Source organism: Mustela nivalis, assembly GCF_964662115.1.
Source record: "Mustela nivalis genome assembly, chromosome: 15".
In the NCBI taxonomy this organism is placed as follows: domain Eukaryota; kingdom Metazoa; phylum Chordata; class Mammalia; order Carnivora; family Mustelidae; genus Mustela; species Mustela nivalis.
Window position 1 is genome coordinate 79052087 of NC_139034.1, and position 12288 is coordinate 79064374.

The window sequence follows — 12288 nt, forward strand, 5'->3', positions numbered from 1 at the left end:
CTTCTGGTCTCATTGAAATTATTTCCCCCCACCCTGGATCCTTTAAGCCTGCTGGTCCAGGGGCTTCAGTGAGCCAGAACTTACAGAGGCAGGCACTTTCATGTAATGTCAGTTCTCTCCCAAAGGAGGATTGAGGGAGTGAAATTTTCTCTGCAGATGAATTAGGGATTAGTGAAACTCACTGCTTCCCACACATTCAAAGCTGAGCAACTTCTCTTCCTTCCCTTTTTCATCCCGTCCTCTTCTCTTTCCTTCTCTTCTTCTTCCTCTTGTCAAGCCCCCTCGTCCTCCTCACCCTCATTCCTCTGCACACCAAGAGGAGGTAAAACTGCATATGATGGGATGCCCAGTTGCTTTTTCAGAACAATCACTGTTCCAATTCCAAAAAACAAGAATTGCATACCCAGAGTCCATCAACAAGTGTTAGATGATGATGGAAATGAATTAGTTAATCAACATATTCATTAAGCACCTGTTCTCTGGAAAGTACTGAGCTAACCAATAAGGAAGAAATCAAAGATTAGATGACATTGGTTCACACATTCTTTCTTCTCGCATTTTTGTTCTGTGCATTTCATGTACATGGCAGTGATTCTCATTCTAGTCTACTAATTTAAACATGTTTATTGAGCACTCCCAATGTCTCAGGAACAATAGAGGTATGAGCTTTAAGGATGGTTCCTTTAGCTCCTTACACTGTCTCCTTGTACCAGTTTCCTAGGGCTTCTGTAAGAGAGTACCACAAACAATAGTGATGGAGACCAGAAGTCTGAAATCAATGTGTTGGCAAGATCATTTTCCCTCTGAAGGCTCTAGGGGAGGATGCCTCCCTTCCTTGCCTCCTCCAGCCTCCAGGGGCTCCAGGTGTTCCTTGGCTTGTGGCAGCGTCCATCCAGTCTCCGCCTCTGTCCTCAGATGGCTGTTTTCCCCCTGTGTCTGTATCCAAATGTTCCTCTTCTTATGAGGACACCAGTCATGTTGGATTCATATGGCCTCTTAACTTGAGTAACTCTTCAGAGACCTTACGTCCAAAAAAGGTCATATTCACAGGTATGGGAGTATAATAACTCCGACCTATTTTCTGGCAGAGGACACAATTCAAAATCTCTTGTCCCCTTTCTCCATCTGTACCCTCCATTCTTATGCACCTCCACGCAGACCAACCTCCTCTTCATTTCCAGCTGTAAACTAAACCCTACGTCTCCCAGCAGCGATGCTCCCTCCCCTGGAGGTGGATCCTAGAGGCCCAGAGGTGAATAAAGGAGGGAATGTCTTTCGAGAGACAAAGGTCTCAGCAATTCCGTTCTCTCTCCCACTCTCTCAGTGTCCTGCCATCTTGAACAAAGCACCCACTGGTAAACACCATGGGAGGAAAGAGCTGAGAAAAAAGCAAGGCGATAAGGATGAAGAAGCTCTCCAGATAATTATAGCTGGCAATTAATCTAATTAAGCAAGTATTATTCAACCACTTTCATAATACCTGCCAGAATGGTGTCAGATTGTGATGAAGTACAGCAGTAGACTTCTAAATAATTAGGAGAGGATTACAGCTCTTAACTTCAGCAATAAAACTTTTAATAAACTCATCAACTCCATCAACTTCTCTAGTGGGTCCTGCCTTTGCTGACAAGTGGGTTTCGCAATTGGACAGCATGTCATTGGTGCCTGAGACTTGAGTGATTTCAATCAGATCAACCAAAACACTGGTTCATGGAAATGCTGAGGAACACATCGTATCAAGCTGAGCCAGCTTCTGGTATCGAGAAGTCGGTACCTCGGGAGCCTGCTCTCTTCACTCAATCACACCAGAGTGAGGGCTTGTGGTCAGACCTTAAGGGACACAAGTGTATTACTCAATTGTTGATGAGTAATTTTCCAGTGTCTTCTTCCCACATACAGGGACACTAATGGCCTTCACTGCCCTGATTTCTGGCATCCCAGGTGGGAAAATGAAGAGAACCATATTGTGGTGACACATTTCAAACCAACTCCTACAGGCGGTGAGCCAGCTCTGAGACAGGTAAGAAGGGCTGGTTTATTAGTTTGCTCGGGCTGTCATAACAAAATACCACAGACCATGTGGCCTGGACAACAGATATGTATTTTCTCACAATTCTGGAAGCTTAAAGTCTGAGACGGATGTGTCAGTTAATTTGGTTTCTTCTGAGACCTCTCTCACTGGCTTGCAGATGGCCACCTTCTCGCTGCTTCCTCCTGCGATCTTTTCTCTATGTGCACCCCTGGTGTCTCCTTTTGTGTCCAGATTTCTTTGTCTTATAAGGACACCAGCATGATTGGATGAAAGCCCACCCTGAGGGCTTCATTTTAGCTTTATCTCCTCTTTCAAGACCCTATTTAAAGAATGAAAGATAGTCACATTCTGAGGTACGGGGGAGGGGGGTCAGAGCTTCAATTGATGAGTTTGGGAGAGACATAATTCAGTCCATAATAGCTGAGCTTGCCAAGACTGGTTGGTTCTGGAAGCAGAATACGATCCTTAACGTGGCTCTATTTGCTTCTTCCTGTCTTTACCTGTCCAGAGTATTGTAAATATGAACGGCTGAGGGGTGGTACCTAGGAAGACTGCCCAAGTCATTCTAAGGAACACTGAACTCTGCGGTGCCTGTGTCACTGTCAGTTGTTCTAGACATCCTTTCTAAAACCAGTGAGATTTTATACATTTATCTACACATACAGCATTATCAATGTATGTACCCATGTGTGAATAGGTATATCCTGGTGTGTGTATTTTTGTGCACACAAACATCTAAAAACAAAGGCACGTACGTATTTATGTGTGTGTACATACGTACGTGTATGCACACTTTTCATGTATAATGGAGTATGAAGCGCGCTACCTACAGGCTTCAAGGAGAACCTTGGAGTTTCCGGTCCCGCGCTCATCCCTGGTTCCATATCCCAGTGTTAATTATCTCCATCTTGAAGTTCTTTGCCTAAACTCAGGACAGAGAATAGCTCACTTGCCAACTTTTTCATGAAGGTTGGCTTTCCTCCATGTTGCTTGGCCGCCTCTCTCGCTCTGTCTCTCTCCTTTAAATTACTTCCCAAGCTTCTCCTCTGTTCTAACATCCACTCCAAATTTTTTCCTCCAATTCCCCGGGCAAGACTAAAAAATTTATGTGACTGAATTACATATAGCAATCAAGCTCTCTATCCCGATCCCGGACTGGGTTCTGGGCCTTCCTTCGAATTCAGAAAAGTCATTCCACACATATTCATTGAACTCTTACCAGGGGGGCACTGTTGGAGGAGCCTGAGGGACTCCTGACGGGGTTCTGGTATGTGAGAGCATCCACCTTCAGAACGAAGAATGGGTTGAAACTTGGATTTTTTTGAGAGGTCATATTTGGATGTGGTAAAATTCTTAGAGCCCTCACCTATATTCATTGGGAGCATTTTTTAAAAGTTCCTGTTGCACTTAAAAAAAAATTATTGTGATCTTCAGAACCTTTTCATCATCTCTGTCTGAAACTCTACCCACTAAACAACAACTGTCCTCCGCCTCAGCCCCTGGCAACTGCGATTTTACCTTCTGCTTCTACGGATTTCCTGTTCCATCTACCTCATACAAGTGGAATTGTATGTTTTCCCTTCAGTGTCTGACTTTTAGTACCTTAGCATGACATTCTGAAGTTTCATGTGGAAACATGTACTGGAATTTTGTCCTCCCCCTTTTTTAAGAAGATTTTATTTATTTATTTATTTGTCAGAAAGAGAGAGAGATAGAGAGAGAGAGAGAGAGAGAGAGCAGCATGCAGAGTGAGAAGCAGACTCCCTGCTGAGCAGGGAACCTGACGCAGGACTCGATCCCAGGACTTCGGGATCATGACCTGAGCCAAAAGCAGACACTTAACCAACTAAGCCACCCAGGCACCCAATTTTGTTCCTTTTTAAGGTTGAATAATATTCCGCTGTATGGCTATATCACTTTTTTTTTTTAATTCATTCATCTGTTCATAGACGTTTAGTGTGTGTAAGTGTGAGTGTGTGTGTGAGTGTGAGTGTGTGTGTTGGTTAGGGAAGATATGTTGACATTCTGGAGCTAGGCCGTGAAACTGGCCAGGCTTTGGGGAAGTGGGCATGAAAAGCTCCCTCCTAGTACAGGAGTAGGCCCCCGCAGGTGTGGAAGATGCTGTTACTACTCCATCCGAATCTGCCAGGTCCCTTGACCTTCCTTCATCTTCCAACCCCACCCGCCTGGGCCCCTGGGTCAAAAAGTCTGCACCCTTGACCCTTTGAGGGCTTCCCCGGGCCACCTGGACCACTTTTGCCTCCTTGCACAGAGATCCAGAAACGTCTAGAGTTTATACCTCACCTTCCCTGCCCCGGCCCACCCAGTTCTTAGTCAAGGACTTGCTGGTGCAGGAGTAGAAAGGTCAGTAAACTTGGCTCCTGGGGCTTACTAGAAAGCTGCAGACTTCCTCTGCTCGATCAGGCTTCCGCTCCCATAGCTCCCCTCCGTGGGAAATTACGCCCCATCTTTTGGAGGGAGGCATCTTCCCCTCCTGTGCCTCGCTTCCTCCGGAAGTCAGCTGGACTCGAATCGTGTCGGGGACTCTGGGGCAGCCCACTGAAGAGAGTGAGAAGGTGTGCAGCGATCGGAAAGAGCTCACTTCAACTGCCCTGTGGAAAGGTAAGTCGCGGCCAAGTTGCGGAGGTTTGGGACGCCCAGCCAGCCATCCGTGCCTTATTCTGGAGGGAGTGGGCTGTCCTTAGCACTTTCTCAATATGAATTAGCCTCTTTGTGAGGGGGATTAATCAGTAAGTCAGAGTGCAGGGAATCTGGACCCTGGAAGGCTATTTCAATAACCCAGTTACCGCGGGCTTACCATGTTTATAGGATGTGGCTGTGGGCAGGGGAGCCTGGGACACACGCGTGAGGGGGACTCTGGGGGCTGTGTGGGCGCGGTGAGGAAGCTAACACTGAGGACGAGAAGAGAAGGTCCCAAGCTGATGCCTGGTCCCGAGTCTCCGCAATGGGGCGAGGGGAGCACAGACACAGAAAGAAGGGAGGGTTTAGAAGGCAACCGTGAACTTGATCTCCGCATAGGGCCCACCACCCTGCAATCACCCGTTTTAGCCCAGAATGAGTATTTCTTCTCCTTACATGCCTCACGATTCATCCCTCAGGAGCAGACCGTCCTTGCCTACTGGTCATCTTGCATAACTTCGACCGCGGCGGCTTCATTGCTGCTGGATCCTTCTCGGCCTCAGCGTTTCCACATCCCGGCAGCGCTTACAGCAGGGAGAGGGAGGCCTCCTCGTTGCGGTGACGGGGAGTTTCTCAGAGCTCCTGTCGTCCTCCTGCACAGCTTCCTGAACGGCGTGTGTTGCATTTAGATAACACGTCACGCCGCCAAGCAGCTGGCTGGGAGAACCGGGCTGCGAAACTGTTCCATTTCACCGTACGGTTGAATTTACTGCGCACTTAAAAAATGAACTGGTCCTGCTTCGTGATGCCCCGACCTACTCCTTATGCTGCAGAAGCAGAGTGGGCGGACTCGCAGGCCAAACGTTGCGAACGACACAAACATAACCAGTGTATCACTGACATCATTTTTCTCGCAGACACAACACGGAGCTGCCCTGTCAATGTTATTGAAGATTGTATTTTGCATAAGAAAATGAGCCCACGGACTGAGAACTGAGGAATACGTAAAGGCGCTTCACTTTTAATTTAAACATGAGTTCAATGCACCGTCCCGGAGCAGGGATGTCGTCCTTGTTACTGCTGTATCTGGGGTTTATTGCTTTCCAAATTTACATGTCCCTCATGTTGAATGACGGTGCCGTGCCCTCTCAGCGGCTCTCTGTGGGGGATCCTGAGGAGAAATGTTGGATTAGCAAACAAGGACCGAAACACTGAACGATGCTGCCTGAATTAATTTAATCGTTCATGAGTTGATTTAGACTCAGCAACATTTTTGAACGCCTACATGTGCGCGAGGCACACAGTAACCCAACGAAACCCAACACCGACTCCTGCTGAACGAAGACTTGCAGGCTGGTCAGGAGTACTGAAATCGGGAATGGATCACTTCAGCGCAGTGTGGTGTGGTACATGGAGGTCTTAGCATGCAGCAGAGAGGAGGGGACGCTGCGGGGGGTCACAGAAAGCCCATGCCAAGTCTCCATCCCCACCTGCATGTTTTAAATGGGTTGAAAGCTCCTCATAGCTGGCACTTTAGAAAGCGAGAGGACTCCTCAAAAAGTTAAATATAGAATTTTGATCCAGCAGTTCCACTCCTAAGTAGACACTACAGAGACAAGAGAAATGAAAAGGTGTCTGCATAGAAACGTGTTGCCGCGTCCTTCACAATAGCCACGGGGTGGGCACAACTCAGATGTCCATCACCTGATGAATGAATGGGCACAATAGGTTCTATCCATGCAAGAGAATATTATACAACTGTAAAAAATAATGAATTTCTGACACACGCTACATAGATGAGTGGATGAATCTTGAAAACGTTATGCCAAGTGAAAGAAGCCAGACATGAAGGAGCATGTATTGCATGGTTCCATTTATCAGAAATACCCAGAAGGGATAAATCCAGAGACAGGACACAGATCTGTGGTTGCCTGGGACGAGGGGGAACAGGAAAGGGGATAGGCATGGAGTTTCCTTTCACGTAATGCAAATGTCTTGGAACTAGATAAAGGTGTTACCGCACAACAACGTGTATATCTTCATGTGACTGAATTGTACCTTTCACAGGGGCGGATTTTATGTATGTGTATTTTCTCTCAATTAGAGACAGAGAGAGAAGAGAGTCAGAGAGGAGAGACCTAGTTATTTGTGTTCAGACCAAAGCTACAGGGACAGCAATTAGGCAGTCTGAATTCTCTCACCTGGGAAAGCTATTAATAGGGGAGAAAAGGACCTCTTTAAAGTTACTTTTGGTTCAACACGTTTTACATCAAAATATACTCAGTCTTTGAAATAGAAACAAAGGGATTCTGATTCTTACTGTTCCTTTTGCAAGGAGAGAAATGTGTAACAGGCTGACCTCTTGTTCTCCATTCTTTACCCTCCCTTCAATTCAAGAAGAATCTCTGGGCCAATGGGATTTCAGACGAAGTGTTCACAGGAGAAAGTTCCTGTCTGAGTGCTCAGAGCATTGAAGGGTGAACCAGAGCCATTTAGATGAAGACTTTGGGAAGGAGAAGCGGGAAGAAGGAATTGCAGTCAGAAGAAATAGCATGAACAAAAGAGCATAGCATGAAAAACGTGGTGTATTTGGAGGAATGCAAATGGGTCATTCTCACTGTAGGGGAAGGTAAGACAGGGACTGGAAGATGGGGCTCTCAAGGTGAAAAGGGAAGGCCTTCTGTGTGATGCTGAGTACTCTGGGTACTGACTTGGAGGCAGGGGTATCCTGCAAGTGGCTTGCCTGTGCACTAGCTAATGGAGAAAATTCCCAACTTGGAGTTCACTGGCCAAAGCAAATGCTCCTTAGGTGTGTGAAGTCTTTGTCTTTGCACAAGAACTCATATTTGGTTTAATACTTTCTTATGGCTATCTTGACATTCTGAATATTTTTTTAAAAAAAATATTTAACTTATTTATTTGACAGACAGAGATCACAAATAGGCAGAGAGGCAGGCAAAGAGAGAGAGAGAGAGAGAGAGAGAGGGAGGAGGAAGCAGACTCCCTGCTGAGCAGAGAGCCCGATGCGGGGCTTGATCCCAGGACCCTGAGATAATGACCTGAGCCGAAGGCAGAGGCTTTAACCCACTCAGCCACCCAGGCACCCACATTCTGAATAATTTTTAACAATCAACCCTACATGTTGTGCAATGGGCCCCATAAATTATGTAGCTGGTCCCGTGTGGGAGAGTTTACACTGCAGAAATTGGCGAATGCAACAAATCAGGGCTTTGCCCTGTGGGAGAACCAGTTACCAAACAAAGATCCCCACACCATTGCTTGGAGGGAAACCCCTGACAGCTGCACTTTCCGAGGTGTGACTGGGTGGGAAGCAGGATGTTAGGAGACCTAGAGGGAAGTTGTGCAATGAGTTCCTGGTTTAAGAGATGACATGAGTGTGATGTGAATTGTGTATCTGTTTATGTTATCAAAGAAGTAGGTGGTGACTCCCTGTTCTGCCTTCGGGTACTTTGCTAAAGCACTAGAAACAAAAACCAAATAGAACTCAGTCTTGGGGAAGGAAGGTCTAGCCGCTAATCTGAATCATGAAGTAGAATGAAGTTATGTGCAAAAGTGAGTGAGCAAGACAATCTGCGTCCTGTTGGATCCTGGCCCCTAATCCCATGTGATGAAGCTTGGTGCTTCTAGAGGGGCAGAGTGGAGACTGAGAAGTGGTTAGAAGGCTGTTAGACCACCGAAACCATGGTCACAATTTTGGCTTATTTGCCAGGTAGTGAGGAACCCCGAGAGGATATAAGTAGAGTAGTGATGGGTCTAGATGTTCACCATGGAAAAGTCCTCTTGGCCAGTGTGGGGGGGTTGACTGGAGCCAGGACACCAGGCAAGATGGCCTCGTAGCTGTCCAGGATGGGAGTGAGGGGTGCCCACTGCACCAAAGTAATGGCAATGGGAAGAAAGAGGAGAGAGGTGTTTGAAATATTTAGGTAATCGTGGCATTACGATGCCTGGATGTGGGCAATGGCAGAGGGGCAAGAGGTTAGGATTACATCCAGGTTTGGGGCATGAATATCTACGTGGAAAAAAGAAAAAAAGGACCATTTTTTAAAATCACGAAACCATCTCTTAGATCCCTGAAACTACCTATCTTGTTTTACTTAGAGTGGGTTATGTTAGTCCCACACAGGCCATCAAAACAAAGCTGTGAAAATGTATAGTTCGATGAAAACATGCTCTGGAAGGAAACTATACAAGGAGACCTTGGTTCAATACAAATGCATCTTGTGTTTGAGCCAACCTGGGAAAGACAGGTGCAGTTCTGTTTCATAACAATAAGGCACTGATTCATGAACCCAGTCAAATGGTATTCTGCATTTCATTGGTGACCTGTCACCTTAATTTCCACAGAATCTAGGCAAGGGGAGATCTACAAAGCTGGGGAGAGGGCAGTTGTGTAATTGAGGTCAAATCGGCCACAAGTAGAGTCTGGAGAGTGGTTAGCAGAGGGAGCTTGCTTCAAATGTCTTGCTTCAAATGGAGGCTGGCACAGTACTGCACATTTAGAATTTTGTGAGAAAGGGAAAGAAGATTAAGCCCCATGACAGTAATAGGGAAAATGAAATATAGTCAATTTACTTCCAAAGACATATATGTGAAATTGATTCAATTTAATTTTCAAAGTAATTGTCTTAGACTCTGGCCCTTGGAAACACAAACACAAAGATTTGATCTCTGCTCTCCAAGAGCTTAAAATCATGAACATAAAGAGCCAACTCTGATAGATGGGAGGCTGGATAGAAAATAGCAATGGCCAGACCTCTGGTAAAATATTAATCTGTAAAAATAAAATTCTGACCTCAGATCTGCGGCAACCCGCTCAGGAAACCAGCCCTCTATCTACAATAACCAGCTCAGAAAGGCAGACTACTGTCTGTAAGTTAGGCCTGTAGGTGGTCAGACCACTATTTTTGGCAAACAGTCCAGGAAGCCAAAGAATAACCCTGTAATGATTGGCCCCAAGTGGCCAGGATTTAATTAATATCTGACAGTTCCTTAATTTTTTTTTTTTTGTCTCTGCTTCCACCTTAGTAGCAATCAGAATAAGCCAAACAGGCTCCCTAAACCAATTGCTCAGGATTCCCTGCTCGTGCTGACCTAACTCCAGCTTCCCTAGGCCTCCAGCTTCCAATCAGGGCACCCCTAGAGCCTTCCCTTCTTCCAATATAAAATGCTTCCAATCTGCTGCCTTCTTGCCATCTCTGTGAATGCGAGTGGTGGTGGCTGACTCCCTTTGTCACAGCCAGCTCTAAGTAAGTGGCCTTTTCCTAGGGTGCTCTGGTGGCTCAGTTGGTTAAACATCTGCCTTCAGCTCAGGTCATATCTCAGGGTCTTGGGATCCAGCAACCTGTCAGGCTCCCTGCTTAGAAGGGCAGTCTGTTTCCATTCCTTTTGTCCTTGCTCATGTGCGCTCTCTCTCAAATAAATAAAATAAGTTCTTAAAAAAAAAAAAACTAGCTTTTTCCTGTTCTTACTTGGGTGGTCTTCATGTATTGCCACATAGAGAAGGCAGAATAAAGTAAGTGCTAAAAATACCTACAAATTTCACACTGCGTGGGAATAAAAGAAAGAGGAATCGGTTCTGTCAGGGAAGGTTGGGAATGCAAACTTGCAGCTACTAGCTGACAAACACCCACAGATGTTGCTTTCCTAAATAATTTCTCTTTTAAATTTTTGTACATAGTGCTTTTGACAAAAGGAGAGATGCTGTTTGACCTTCAAGGGGAAAGAGCAGTTTTGGCGGCTATGGCTTAGATCTCCCCTTCTAGCTTAGGACTCGAAGAAAAACTTGAATCACTGAACCTGGCAGGGGCTCCTCTAGACTTTTAGGCATTCTCTTTCAAACATGAACATCAGGGTGCCTGGGTGGCTCAGTGGGTTAACGCCTCTGCCTTCAGCTCAGGTCATGATCCCAGGGTCCTGGGATCAAGCCCTGCATTCAGGCTCTTTGCTTGGCAGGGAGCCTGCTTCTCCCTATCTCTCTGCCTGCCTCTCTGCCTACTTGTGATCTCTGTCTGTCAAATAAATAAGTAAAATATTTAAAGAAAAAAAAAAAAAACATGAGCACCAACTGTTTTGAGTGAGAAAGGCTGTGAATTTCATTATTATTAGTTAAGTAGCATTTTGAGATATTTGTATTTCAGCCCAATTTTCTCCCATTATTCTCCTTATTCCAACAGAGAGTGGACTCTGATGTTCCTTGTTCACAGAAGGGTTGGGACTGACTGATTTGTTTCTAAACCCAAACCTTTGAAGAAATAAGACTGTGGGTCCCTGGTAAGGAACCCCCCACTAAGACTGTTCCGCTTGGAGATCTGATGCTGTGGAGAAGAGGAACGAAAGGTATGATGGAGCTTTCCCTTCTCCATCTGAGCCTCTCTCTGCCACGATTAGAAAGAATTTAGATTAAAAATAAGGGAAATCTGAGGGTCTTGGAGGAAGGTGTCTTGGTTATGGCTTCCCAGAAGTACTTGGGCTCATGGGAGAAATGGGAGGGGCAACCCTTAGCTTGTTTAGGCAGTTGGGCTCCCACATGCTGGGCCATGCCAAGAGAAGTGAGAACCTGATCACCCTTGTCCAGAGGACCAATCACAGAACTGTGACACACCTCCATAACCTTGAGGACTCTCCAAGGAACCATCAAGAAACTCTGAAAGTGATCGAGGTTACATTTTCTACCAGACTTGCTTTATTGGAATTGAATCAGAAATCAGATTGATTTATGTAAATAAAGAGATGGGAGGGTTCTTGCACCTGAGTTTCTGGACTGTGAGTGATGGATACTTACATGAAATTAACACCAATACAAGGACCACGGAATAAATACTGACAACTTCTATCACGGGGCGTGTGTTCAAGGTCACAGGATGGACTGTGTATATGGAAACACTTAAGACTTAGGAGGATGGAAGACTGAGTAGGAGAGGTAGGTCAGTTATCTAGTCAGTTACCACTGGCTGCTGTCCGGGAGGACGTTTTCTTACATTTCCATGCAGACCTTTTGTCCTTCCTTTCTTTCCCTTAGTACAGATTTTGGGGCTGTTCTTTGTGTCAGGATTTTCTCTGTGAACCAGGTAAGAAGTTAGACTCCCTTAGGGAAATACACTGAGTAGGAGTTGAAAGCAGAGTAGAAATAAGGAAGTTAGGAAATATCAAATCTTTTTTATATCAATTCTTGGTGTGTTTGTATTACCTGGGTTTAGAGAAAAGACAGCTGGGATGTATTTCTTTTAGGGGAGAAATTTTTCAAAACAAGCAAGATTTAGGAGGAATCCATCACCTACATCTAGAGATTACAAAATGTAGTTTCATTAAAAATATTGACTGGCTTTCCAACAGAAAAGTGAACTGGTCCTGATTTATGGTTTATACACGCAATCCATGACTTTGCAACCTGTTATTGTTCCTGCTCTCTTGCCGCCAGCTATAGTGAGGAGAATCTTTTTGGTGGCCGTGGTGGGAAGAGAATGCAGGCGGATTCTGGCAATTATCGGTACTGGTACTGGATCCTGGGGCAGAGCATGTTGGATAAAAGATATTTGGAGGTGTCAGGCAGTTCTTGAAATACTGCACAACTGTAGCACAACACCAGCCTGTGGGCG

At 45.6% G+C, this 12288-nt stretch overlaps 1 long non-coding RNA gene across 1 annotated transcript; it reads right to left on the reverse strand.

Moving 5' to 3' along the window:
- Window positions 1–2012: 2012 nt before the first annotated feature.
- LOC309849302 lies at window positions 2013–5526 on the reverse strand. The gene is made up of 3 exons (XR_014303640.1): window positions 5129–5526; window positions 4851–4944; window positions 2013–2351 (listed from the first exon to the last, which is right to left on the reverse strand). It is a non-coding gene; the product is annotated as an uncharacterized lncRNA (long non-coding RNA).
- Window positions 5527–12288: the final 6762 nt, after the last annotated feature.